The sequence below is a fragment of the Dermacentor albipictus genome, chromosome 2 (genome assembly GCF_038994185.2).
Source record: "Dermacentor albipictus isolate Rhodes 1998 colony chromosome 2, USDA_Dalb.pri_finalv2, whole genome shotgun sequence".
NCBI classification, from domain to species: Eukaryota; Metazoa; Arthropoda; class Arachnida; order Ixodida; family Ixodidae; genus Dermacentor; species Dermacentor albipictus.
The window spans coordinates 124,160,242-124,173,471 of NC_091822.1; positions in this window are offsets into that span (position 1 = coordinate 124,160,242).

A 13,230-nucleotide genomic window follows, 5' to 3' on the forward strand; every position below is an offset into this window, starting at 1 on the left:
CTAAATACGTGCGTTCTCTAAAGTGGCATGACACATTATCCCATTATTTACAGGCACTCGCTTGTACCGTCCTTCATTATGTCAACCCCAATTAACCAAGCCCAAAAGAGCTAAAGGACGTCTAAAATACTTCTTTGAAGAATAAGCGACAAGTTGAAAGGAAGTCTCTGTTTAGACGTTATTTAGATGTATGCTTCTCGAAAACCTCCTGTAGCTGTGCTAACGCCACGTTATTAGTGGTCTAGAAAACTTCTTGAAGAGGTCGGAGTGACAGGACTTTTCTAACCTTTATTTCTGTTTGCAAAGCAACTCAAAGCCGAATATTGCAATTAATAAATGTCAGAATTAACAATAATAGCAATTTATCCGATACTAGAAACTCCACTGGGCTGGAACAATTACGTCCCCCACAGCAGAATTTGAACTCACATACTCGACACCACAGCAGCTCTCTCTCTCTCTCTCTTTTCTCCTTTATAGACAACGGCAGCTCAGTTGGATTGATAAAACAAGTCGGAGCATGTTATACATCTCAACGCAGATGCGGCAGTCAGTGGCGCAGCCAGGGTGGGAGAAGCTGACCAAGCTTCAGTATCCCCCCTCCATTCCCCGAAAATTTCCCGGCCGGCACCCTGCTCCCTTTTATGCCTGGCACGTCGCGTATAAACAAAGGCGCCTATCCTTCGAACGCCCGCACCAGACAAGTACAGGAGGTTCACACCTTCAGGCCGACCAAGAGCCTGCTCAAGGTAATAGTCGGATTATTATGCAGCAAGCATGGGAAACATGCTTAATGGAGAACAATGGAACCGTAGCTACCCCCAAAATGCAGCCTTAGTACCCCCCCCCCCCCCGAATAATATATCCTGGCTTCGCGCGCCTGGTGGCAACGCATATAGACACGTATCAACGCTTATGCTACGTGGTGTTGTGATCGGCGGTTCGCCACGCGACACCCTTCAGTTTCGGCTCACACGATTATGGGGAACTGGCCGGCGGCCTCGTCAAAATGGTTCTCGACACGGATGATTTATGACCAGCGCGGGAGTACCTCGTTCAGGAGAGGTTTGAGCAATTAGCATTATACGGCCATTACTTGTCAGCCGCACAAATTGGCATGTCCAAGCCGGAGACGCGGTCAGTGCGATGATCCGGCAATCACCTGTCAAAATACGATCGGAGTCAGCGTACATTCCTCTCCTTTCCCTGTTTGTGCCCAGTGATGTGCGTGCATTTTCGACCAAGCTCCCTTTGTGTAGGAAAGGGCAACCGACCTCCGGATTGGTGGGACCTGATGTCATCAGTCTCCTGACTCTGGATTGAGGGAAGTGACTGAACAATGATCTCGCAAGGCAGAAAAGGAGTAACGGACAGCGGAAGTGAGCGGAGACTACAACTTCATCATCAACTTTTCTGTATTACTTTACATTTTCTTGTACATATGCAAATATAAACGTGTTTGTCAAACGTCCTTAATATAGGGCCCAGCCTCACGTTCCCTTACCCCTCCATGAGGAAAGAGAATCCCACGTCTTCGAACCCCCCAGTCGCAACAGTGGGGAATGTCTGGCGTTTCATGTACTGCTTGCAACCATATGCTACTGAAAAAAAAACACACAGCTGCCCTATTCCTCTTAAGATGATGAAACCTAAGACACGTTACGTGATTGTACAGCACAGACAGGGCACGCAAGACTACGGAGAAGACAACGACTCGAAAGTGTGAGACACTGGGCTAGTTTATATTGCATCTTGAGGTCGAATAGCGCGAGAAACGAGGATTGAGTCATACACCACACGAGTATCGACTATCTACTGGGGGATTACTGCGCAAACGAAAATACGAGAGACGTTCTGAAATTAAGTTTCCTCATTTATTTTCACAAGTAAACTTTATTGCCCTCTATAAAAAAAAAAGAAATACATCATGGCATCATGAACTATACACCTTGCACTATTTTTCCACATCATCGCCACCGACATGGAGATAGAGATGTACAAGTTCTTGAAATTTTGGGGGGCGTGAAAAAAGTTTTTTGTTGTTTAAGAAAATACGAAAAATTGAAAATATACTATTGCGCACAGAGCTATGAATAACCCGACACATTTATTTCTCTAACACTCAATAGAACATAATTGTTACATTATTGCACTACAAAAGGCCCAGCAGAGTATCTGGGCTCAAAATCTCAGCCGCTCAAGCCAGTGGGGCCCTGACTAGGGGCTCGACCCACTCGCTTTCTGCATTTTAGAGCGCAGCTCTTTGGCGTCCGTTCCTGGGTTTCGCGTCGTCGTCGGCGTCGTCGTCGACGGCGTCGGCCTCGTAACCAGCTCGCCTCCGCCGCCGCGCTCCGCCGCCGCGCATGCGCCGCTGCTCCGCCGCCGCGCATGCGCGCTGTCGGCTCTCCGGGCGAGGGAGGATGATGGAAGGGAGGAGGAGAGACTGTGGAGGAGGGCTGGCTACACAAATGGCTCTTTGGCGTCCGTTCCTGGGTTTCGCGTTGTCGTCGGCCTCATAACCAGCTCCGCCCCCCTTTCATCCCCCCAGCGCTAGCAGCGACCGACTGATACCGCTTTCGTGAGTCCGCTACCGCACTCACGAAAGACGTCGTGCACTTCCTGCAACTCGCATTAACCGTCCATCGATCCACACCGATGTTAGTAGTGGGGGACTTTAATGTTGACATAAAGACAAACAGCAATTTCCTAACACTTATGCGGGAGAACATCCCGTTCCTCTCGCTCGTAACGCGTCCCACGGCTGTGACAACCTCGCGAGGCACTTGTATAGATCTCGTCTTTGAGAATCAAGCATTGGTGTACCAAGTCGAACATATATCAGTCTATTTCTCCGACCACAAAGCTTCCTTCATGACTGTCAAGAACTGTTAATGGAGTCTTTGTTAAAGGAATACGTGTGAAAAATAAAAAAAAATTCTGTGATAGCGCATACATGTGTTGCTCGATTTCTTTGCCTCAATCTATCGAAAAGGTGAAACAGCTTATTTGCTGCGCTCAAATTTCGCATTAGGAAGTAACGTAATCGTCGGTAATTTTTTTTTCTTTTAAATAACCGTTTTGATATATATAAGCACGATTTCACGTCAAGGCATCGATTTCACATCAAAGCGTCAGTACTGACATTTGTATCAATCTGTGTCCGATTCATTTCCACTTGACGCGTCAACAACTCGCTGTGCAGAGGACTAAGCCTTCCAGACATAGAGGTTCGAGTGCACATGCATATCCCCTGGGAGCCTGTTGCGTTGCTTTGTATGCACACTTGCAAACTCGGACCATCTTCTTTCACACGTCGCAGAAGAAGGGGGAATCTGCAGTACGCGACAGGCAAGGGGGCTCAAGGGTTGGTTGAATCAAAGTCCTTGTCCCCACGTTGATGGATCCAGGTGCTTCGCAGACTCTCAAACTCCTTCTTTTGACCAAGCTTTTAGATACGTCGGAAGGAGTCGCATCACAACAGAAGAATCTTGCGGGGAAGCTCTGTTCTTTTTTTTTTCAGATTCTGTTTTCAATGTTATCCTGGCTGCAAAAAAAATTTTTTTTTTGAATTTTCGATGTTTTTTTCAACCGCTTACATCTCTACGTGGAGACATTTGTCGTAGCGTGCGAACAGTTTGAAGAAACCATTCTGGTAAAACTCGGTGACCTGCGATGCAAGGAATTGCCGCACAGCCTGCTCCACCTCGGCATAGTTTTGGAAGTGACGTCCCGAGAGTGCTACTTTCGATGCAGGGAATAGGTGTCCATGTATACCGGATAACAGCACGCACTTCCATTAGCGACCACGTTGTCAGCCATCGTGACTTGTACTCAAATAACCTCGGGCACGCCAGTCTGCTGCTACTCTGTCTTCTTCGGCGCTCTGCGCATGAGTCATTCCTCCTCTCCTTCGTTGTTGAACCAGCAACCGACGCGAATTCTTATGGCGATTTTTTTTTTCACCTGGTGCACCATCTTCTCTTTAAAAAAAATGACAACTTACTTTTGGTACGTCCCTCATACATACAAGGACAACAGTCTTTACTTTTGTCTTTTGTTGTCTCTTCGGTTATTAATTGTTTATATGCGTTGTCTGTAATCGCGATGTTCTTTTTTTCCTTTTGTTTACTAGTGCCTCCAGTATGCCCGCGAGATGTAGCAGTTTGCGTTAGTTGCCGACCGGCCACAGCTCCTGCCTTCTTTGATGCCTGATAAACTCGCAGCCCATAGTTGCATGTATTTTTGACGTTGGCTGTCGTCTTGACTTACTTCCTTTTTCCTGGCATATGTATTTGTTCGTCTAACAAACTCCCCGCTGAAAGTCAGCGCTCGTGCTGTGTATGTCTCAGTCATCGTAAGTTTCTCGCGCTGTTCCCACTGAAAAAAAAAGCTAGGAAAATGAATTTTTCACTTATCTATACTATAGGGGGCATAATAGAGATCACTGGACTTCTCTGTCCTATTTCATGTACAGTTTGCGCTACACATCGCGTAATGCAATGCCTAGAGAGAGAGAGAGAGAGAAAGGCAAAGGAAAGACAGGGAGGTTAACCGGAGATTATCTCCGGTTGGCTACCCTGTACTGGGGGAGGGGCACGGGGATGCGATAGGTGAGAGAGAGAAGGATAAAAAAATCAAAATCAAACTACACACACATGCACGTGCACACAAACTGTTTCTGTGGGTACTGTCACGCAGCCCGCAAAGGCGTTCCTAGTGTTATGCAGTGTCACCGCACAATCCTGCGTCACACAGTGAAGTCACAATCTGTCAGAAAATGCAATGTCTACCTGTCCATCATTCTTCTGAGGTGCACATATGTTACAAGGATTCGAATGTCAGCAAGTGAGCAGTCTGCACATATTTACACGAATACCGACATAAAATCTATGCGCTTTTGTAAACACATCTATCACAGGAAACGTAGATTTTCTTTGCCGGTCGTGATTGCATGTCATTTATTATTACTTCTTTTGCACTTCCAGGTGGCCATGTTCCAGCAGTATGCGAATTTTATTTTGCTATGCACCATAAAATGCACAAGCTTCAGTGTGCGTGGACAATCAAGGCCATGCAGCTTTTTTATGTACAAGAAAATGAACCTTTCCAAAACATTTTTACAACTTTTAGAAGCCTAAATATACAATGTACAAGGTAGCATTTCTTCTTGGTCAAGAACAACCATGTCTAAATATGCACTTGAGGTGGACGTCTTCAAAACGTTTTCAAATACCGCTTGCCACGAATGTTTATTTAGATTTTCTTAACATATCAAGATGTCTAAACGCACTTCAAGTCATTTCAAGAAGTTTTTCTGTGGAAGTTTTGTGTTTCGTCGGGTGGCAACAAATGGACGGATCTAATCGGACAACGCTTAGCGCGACAGAAACGCGTGACTCTGCAGCTGCTTGTGAGCGATAACATCGGAGAAATCGCGTAACTCGGCACCACTCACGTCGAACCGCCTCCCTGACAATTAGCAAAGATAGCTAGCGCGACACAGTGCCAAGAATGCTGTCGACCATTAGGAGACTGACAGCCAACCAGAATGCTTTGTGAAAGGTTGACGGAAATGAAGCGACCATGATTTATAGTCATCGAATCCAGCACGTTGTTCGTGATTTAAGTAGGAATTTATCATTTTAAATTCGCAAAGAAAGATTCAAGAACCAGTAAGTGTCGCGGCCTGGCGATGAAGTCTTCGTGCTCCGGATGTACCAAGACTGCTGCGCGTAAGCCGACTGTTGTTAAGTATTGCATACTTATTGCTTCAAATCGCAGTTCGTATATTATTAGGCGCTCGCGCTTTATTCTATGCGTATTACGAAGTAAAGTAAATCCACGCTAGTCAGCGGCACGCGCGTCCCACAATGCACGGCGGTGCGCATGCGCGTATGCGCGTGAGTTTTGCGAGTAAGTACCCAGAGTTGTGTTCTCTCCCTGCGAGATATGAAATACCATCGACTAGTGCCGTAAATGGTTGCCAGCACTACTATATTAGCACACGCGTGGCTACGGCAACACACCGAATTGCGTATCACGTGTAAAAGCGTCGTTTCACTTTCGACAACTTGGCTTGGCTTAGAAAAAAACATCCTTGCCCGGTTAATGACCAAAGCAGCTGGACAGAAAACCACAATAGCATGTAGCTGTTATTATAGAAATAAGTTAACACTTCGAAAAACATGATTCGCGGAATATTCGCTTGATAAACAAACAAAAAAAAGGAACGAAAAAAAAAACAGCGCTCCTTTCAGTCCGCGATGATGGTCGAAAAGCGAAGCTGTGTTAGTTGCACTGAGTTTTACACCATGCAAGTCAAACTTTGCAAGCAGTCAACATTTTACGTGTTTTGCTTCAATATTCTTTCACCTCATTTTAACTTTTGTGGTAAGCAGCTTCTCCCTCAGCAGTACGTACTACACGTGGTCTTCCCATAGTTGTAGCTGGGATGGAATGTGCGGAACCACTAACCAAAAGCTCCGTATATTGGGTGCAAGGCCCACCACTGGAGATGCGGGCTCTGCAATCGTTTTGACGATTGGTTGGATTGCTTTGACGGTTGACGTGACTGCCGGCACTTCTTGCGCCAGCAAGAAGTGCCACGCGCACCTATAGTATCGCGTTTCAATCGCTTAGCACTGTTCGTTGGCCGCATACCGCCAGCATAGCATTTGTTTCTTTCGCGGCAGGGTGGAATCAGTCGTCGATAAATTCGATGCCCATCTGGCTCTATCGCCGAAAATGTACCGTGTGAGAACCGTGCAAGATTCACGTATGAGATATAATTCTTACAGGGGGAAAGGGGTCACTCCAACCCCTTTCCCCCTGTTGAGCTCTTCTTTTCCTCTCGCGCTAGGTCACGTGGCCCCTTTTTAGCGAATTCCGACAACGACGGCACAGGGCTTGCATAAACAGCTTCGCTGGAAAAATACTTTCTCGCAGCTACGGCCGCATTTGTCGTCTGCTTCCCACTAATGCCGGCGTATAATGGATATCGTGCTCACCTATCACTGTTTTCAGCATGCTCCCAGCGCACGACTACATGCTCACTGCAGATCTAAAGATTGAGGTAAAATACGTTCCGCGGCGTTTTCTGATTTACCACTTCATGATTAGACACACTGAACGGTGAACTTTCCATTCCGCTAAAGAAAAAAAAATTGGTACCTTGAAAAGTGGTTGTCAGTCCCTTTAATGTACACTGGTGCATCCTGTGCCTACTCACGCGAGATTTCGCAAAAGTGATCACGTAGGTAGTATAGCTCTGCTAAACAGAAGATGACTTCGCAGACGCAGATGCCTGAGAGACAGCGGCTGGTTGTTCTGTGCACTCATGAAGGAAAGTGTGCACCGGCAAGTCAGCTCGCAGCACTGAGCTCGCCGATTTCAAAACTGCATAGCTACAATTTCATTTCGTAGAAAATTGCTAATGAAGAAATAGTGTAATGCTTATATAATAATCAAATTTCTGAAGTGTATGGACTGGAAGCAAATGCGAAACTCCCAGCTGCGTATACTATTAGCCGTATTCAGGTTTCCTGTCGTGGCGTTGAGACCGCTATTCTGGACCCATTGACATCACTTGTGCGAGCGTAGTACTTACTGCGCAATAGCGCGGCATTGCGATAATAGTTTTGATGACTATAACTTCAGATTCTGATGAAATAGACAAGCCTCGGGCTCTGTTGACGATAGCTGCCGTGAAAATAGTTATGGCATACGCATAGGCCGATTGACCGAATAAGCGCAACTCACTCAGACTCACTCACAAAATATATTTTTTGCGTAAGTCCCACTGTTTTCCGAGTGAGCCTGGCCCTTGCTCGGACCCTGACTCGCCAAAATTCTACTCAGCACTGGCTCACTCTAGAGTTCAGACTCACCAAACTTCCACTCAGCCGGTTTCACTCGATAAGGAATCTCCAAATTCTACTCAGCCGGGCTCACTCAGACAGTCGGACTCAGGCTCACGGGTCGGTCTGAGGGTGAGTCAACTCATCAGTAAGTTTGCCGACCTATGGGCACATCATTCCAAAACACTATGACCTTGCTAAGAATTCAAGATAGCTTTAGAATTGCCTAAAGAAATTAAGCGAGTCTAACAGTAATAATACTGCTTCGCATTATCAGCTTTGGATTATTAAGCAGGCAGTAAAGCTTAGTTGCTACCTTACACGACTGAATTAATTTAAAGGGATAAAGTATTCAAAAACTATACTTTTGTCAATTTCTTGCCCGTAGCTTGATTACTAGAACAAAAAAGTGAGGGTCGCACTTCCGTCATATATTAAATTTTGCGCCGAACCCCGCACTATAATACGTCAGTCTGACGTCACATGGACTTTGAAGTATGCTTTCGATTTGGGCCGTTGTGGTGCAGTCAGAATTCTGGAAACTTGATAAGGGTGTACTGTTGTCCATCTTTACCGACAAAAAATTCACCGACGATTACGATACTCCCTAATGCGAAATTTAGCGCAGCTCTATATATTAGTCAATATTTTGTATTATGATTATACAGGTACACGGTTCATATTAGAAGGATAACGCTGTGAGTAGTGTAGCTGGCATGGACAATCTGTCTTATGCGGCACATTGCAACCGGAGCGAAATATGGCGCGACTGCCTCACTAATCGGGAGATCGCGAGAGGCAGCGCGTGGGTGACGCTAAGGCGCGATTCACAACAGCCGCCGCAGACAGACCTCCGCTCATGCAGAGCGTTGTTTCGATACAGACGACGCGCGCTACTCTGGCGCCATATCGTAGCCATCGTCACCGCACAGCCCGTCTTGCGCCCGTCTTGCGCGGAATCAAGTTTTAATTTTTTTCGATGTGACAGAAAGGACAGGAGAGGAGGTGGCGTCCTTATTGCGGCGAAGCAAGAACTCATTATCGTACCAGTTGTTGTTTCCTCTTTTCTGGAATGTATATTCATCTCGATAAAGTGCAGTACTACAAATATTATTGCTGGTGTGTTGTACCGTCCTCCAGACCTGAACGATGGGTTTGCTGACGAATTTTGTCGCCTACTGACTGATGTGTGTACGCGTTTTCCAAATTCCGTCCTAATTATCTTTGGTGATTTTAATTTCCCCAGTATCAATTGGGACATTTTATCTGTCTCACCAAGTGATAAGGAAGCGCACGCTTTTCTGCAGTCTTGTCTAGATTTTCACCTAACTCAGCTCATTACAAAGCCCACGCGATCCACAGGTACCACTGCCAACATTCTCGACCTGATCCTAACCAATAATCCCGATGCCTTTTCTAAAATATTTCACCTTAGTGGTCTTTCTGACCATGACATCATTACCGGGTGCATAAATCACCGTATGCTTGACAGGAAAACTACCTCAAAGCTGATCAGGTGTTATAACAGGGCTAATTTTGACCAGATGAATCTCGAATTAACCACTTTTTCTGGGCGGTTCTTAGCCGAATGTACTTTCCGTTCCATTGAACAGAACTGGTCGCTGTTCAAAACAACCCTACTTAACCTCATTACAAGATTCATACCGGTTATCTCAATTAGGTGCAGTAAAAGAGCGCCTTGGTTCAACGAGCGGCTGCGAAGAGCCAATAAAAAGAAAAAGCGTTTGTATAGGCAGGCAGTTGCTAACAACCTATTAACTACGTGGGAAACCTACAGGAAAAGCGACAAGGATTACCAAATAATGCTGAAAGCCACCCGGCGCCAGTTTTTCAGTGACGTCTTACCCACTATGCTATCTAATAATCCCCAAAGATTTTGGAGCGTAATTAACCCACATTCACGCCCCATTTCATCCTTAACAAATTGCAATGGTGATCAGCTGGATGATGCCCATTCTGCTCAACTTTTTAACAACGCTTTTTCGTCTGTTTTCACTCATGAAGTCATTACCCCTTCTTTAGCACTCAGTTCACTTCACGATTATTCCATGCCCTCTATAGTTATAAGTGATGGTGGTATTCTTTCTTTATTAAATAACCTTAAAGATACTACAAGCACCGACCCGCTTGGCTTTAACTACAAAATTCTTCGAAATATATCTCAGAGTATTTTTCAAGTCCTTTCTGCACTTTTTTCTCAGTCTTTATCATCTGGCTGCATCCCTCATGACTGGCGAGTAGCTAAAGTAATCCCAATTTTCAAATCTGGCAGCCGCTCTGATCCCCTAAACTTTAGACCCATTTCACTGACTTGCACCTTCTCAAAGCTCCTTGAACATGTCATACACACCCATATCATTAATTATCTTGAAGATCACAACATCATATATAAATATCAGCACGGTTTTCGCAAGGGATTTTCTTGCGACACTCAGCTTGCTGGATTTACTAACGACTTATTTACTTTAGTAGACGCCGGGTTTCAAGTCGACGCTTTGTTTCTCGATTTTTCTAAGGCATTTGATCGGGTCCCCCACCATAGACTACTACTCAAGTTATCGCATCTCAATGTTCACCCTCAGGTTTTAGCATGGATTAAAGACTTCCTCTCATCTCGCGTTCAGTTCACAGCTGTTAATGGTTCTAACTCTTCGATGGCTCAAGTCACATCCGGTGTACCCCAGGGGAGCGTGCTTGGTCCCCTGCTCTTTCTAATATTTATTAATGACCTACCCAATTGTGTATCTTCCCAAATCAGACTGTTCGCGGACGACTGTGTTGTGTACCGAGCCATTAAATGTGAAACTGACCACCAATTTTTACAAACTGACCTCGATTCAATTAACACTTGGTGTTCATCGTGGCTAATGATGCTAAACCACTCTAAGACAAAGCTGGTCTCCTTTACAAGAAACTCTTCCCGCATCCCAACTGCATACACTATTAATCACGTAACAGTTGAGACAGCTTCTACTTACAAATATTTAGGGGTTCACCTTCAGTCCGACTTAACCTGGAACTATCACATCGATCTGATTTTAGCAGCTGCTAACCGTTCTCTTGGCCTCTTAAAACGTAACCTTCGACACGCTCCAGCGCCTGTGCGTAAACTTGCTTATATCACCCTAATCCGTCCGAAAATCGAGTACGCTTCAGCCATATGGGACCCGGATCAAACCTACCTCATAGATAACATCGAATCCCTGCAGAACCGTGCTGCTCGTTTCATTTTTTCAGATTACTCACGTTTCACTAGCGTCACATTGTTAAAGGCTCGTGCTGGTCTTGATAACCTTTCCCATCGTCGCAAACTTGCTCGCTTAACACTTTTTCACAAAATTTACCATCATCCGTTGCTTCATGACGATTTCTTTCAATCACCATCGGCGGTCTTTCCACGCCGTGACCATCCTTTCAAGATCAAACGCATCATTTGCCGCACTTCATCTTTTGCGAAATCATTCATACCCAAAACAATTATTGAGTGGAACCAGCTGCCTGCTTCAATCGCAACTGAAATGAATTCGTCCAAGTTTCATGAACTTCTAAAAAATGAATGTGATGAGTAGCTTTTTTTCTAGTTTTGTTCCATTACCACACTGTGTTTGATTTTTAATATATATACATTTTTTTGTGTTCTGTTTACTACGTTGCGTTTTTTTTTCATTATGTCTCATTGAGTGTTGTTGTTCTGTTTTTTTTATTATTATTCTTTGCCTATTCCTTGAATACGCTTCTCTGGGTTGCTTGTGGAATTTTTGTCACCCCCTATGTAATACCCTCGTTGTGAGGGCCTTTAGGGGTTTCTTGAAATAAATAAATACGCTTTCGTTCCACCAACGACGGGAGTGGCCCTTCATCGCGGGAAAATCGTGCCACCAGTGTCAGCGGCGACAACACCCAAGGGAGCGTCAAATCGAGCCGTACTCGCAGCCGCTTGCCATCGCTTCTTGCAGGAGCAGTGATCACCGTCACACACGGTGGCACCGCGGACTGACCTCAGCAGCTGACACCGCGGACAAGCGTAGCGCTCCCCACCTTGCGGCACCCTGCCACCCACCACTCGGAAGCTTATATGAAATCGCCCACGCGGCTGCAGATGCCGTGGCCGCCGGCAACTCAGCGCATGCGCAGGCGTTTACCTTCCGCTCCTCCTCCACTTTCCTCCTCACGCTCTCTTTCATCTCCCGCTGCGCTCGCGTTCGCTTTCATCTTTCGCTGTGCTCGTTCGCTCGGTTACGAGGTACGACGCTGAAGGGCGCCCAGGCACCTAGGCCCGAGCAGGTGCTGCTAAGAACGGCCAGCTGCAGTGCAAGTTTGCCAGACGTTTACGCCAGCGGTGGCAACCTCATCTTGGAATGCCCCCGCCAACCTCTAGCCACGGCGGGACTAAGTCGACTTTGTGTCGGGAACAATACGCACGTCCTCCACTCTCCGTCGCTTCAGCTAGGATGCGTTTGACGAAGCAGGCTTTGTGCTGAAACCGCCACCGTTACGCTGTAGCCTCGTCGCCGTTGTGACGGAATTAGTTCGGCGGGCCAACTATTGTTACCAAACTCCCCAACGCGGACCGGATCTGCTACGAGTGGGGGAGTTGCCGCGGGAACGTCGTCTTAGGCTCCTTCCCACGCGCCGACCAAGACGCATGACAATGTGCGGATGCGCTACGCCGGACGGCTCCGAGTTCTACGAAGCCCCTCTGACGTCGGCTCCGGACCATTGCAGACCTGTGTGTGCGTGCGTGCGTGCGTGTGTGTGTGTGTGTGTGTGCGTGCGTGCGTGCGTGTGTGTGTGTGTGTGTGTGCGTGTGTGCGTGCGTGTGTGTGTGTGTGTGTAACCCGTCCCGGGGAGAGGTGGCCTGTTTACAATAGAGACTTTTAGCGTGTCCGGTATTCCGGCAAGCGCGGGCGGTTTGCCGGTTTAGCGGGGGCGTAAACCTGAGCGGCCAGATTGGTGGCGCCAGCTGGTGGCGCAAAGTTCAACCACACAAACACAAAGCTAATTGCTATATTCTGCCTAGCTGCTGGTGTAAATTTTCGACAGTGGCGTAATCGTGTTCACAATTACGTCGCTGCCAAAAATTTGCACATGTAGCGAAGCAGGATATTGTGGGTTACCGCAGTTTTAGCTCTGTATTTGTCTGGTTGAACTCTACGCTACCAGGCGGCTGCACCGCTCTGACCGCTCCCGTTTACGCCCCCGCAAATCCGGCAATCCGCCCAAACCGCTTCCTTTTACCGGAATAGCGGACAAGCTAAAAGTCTCTAATGACTGGACGAACGTTTTCCGTCCCCTTGGAATCAAGGAGGGACCGAGGGCTTATAAGCCGCTGTTGTGTGGATGCTCGACACAC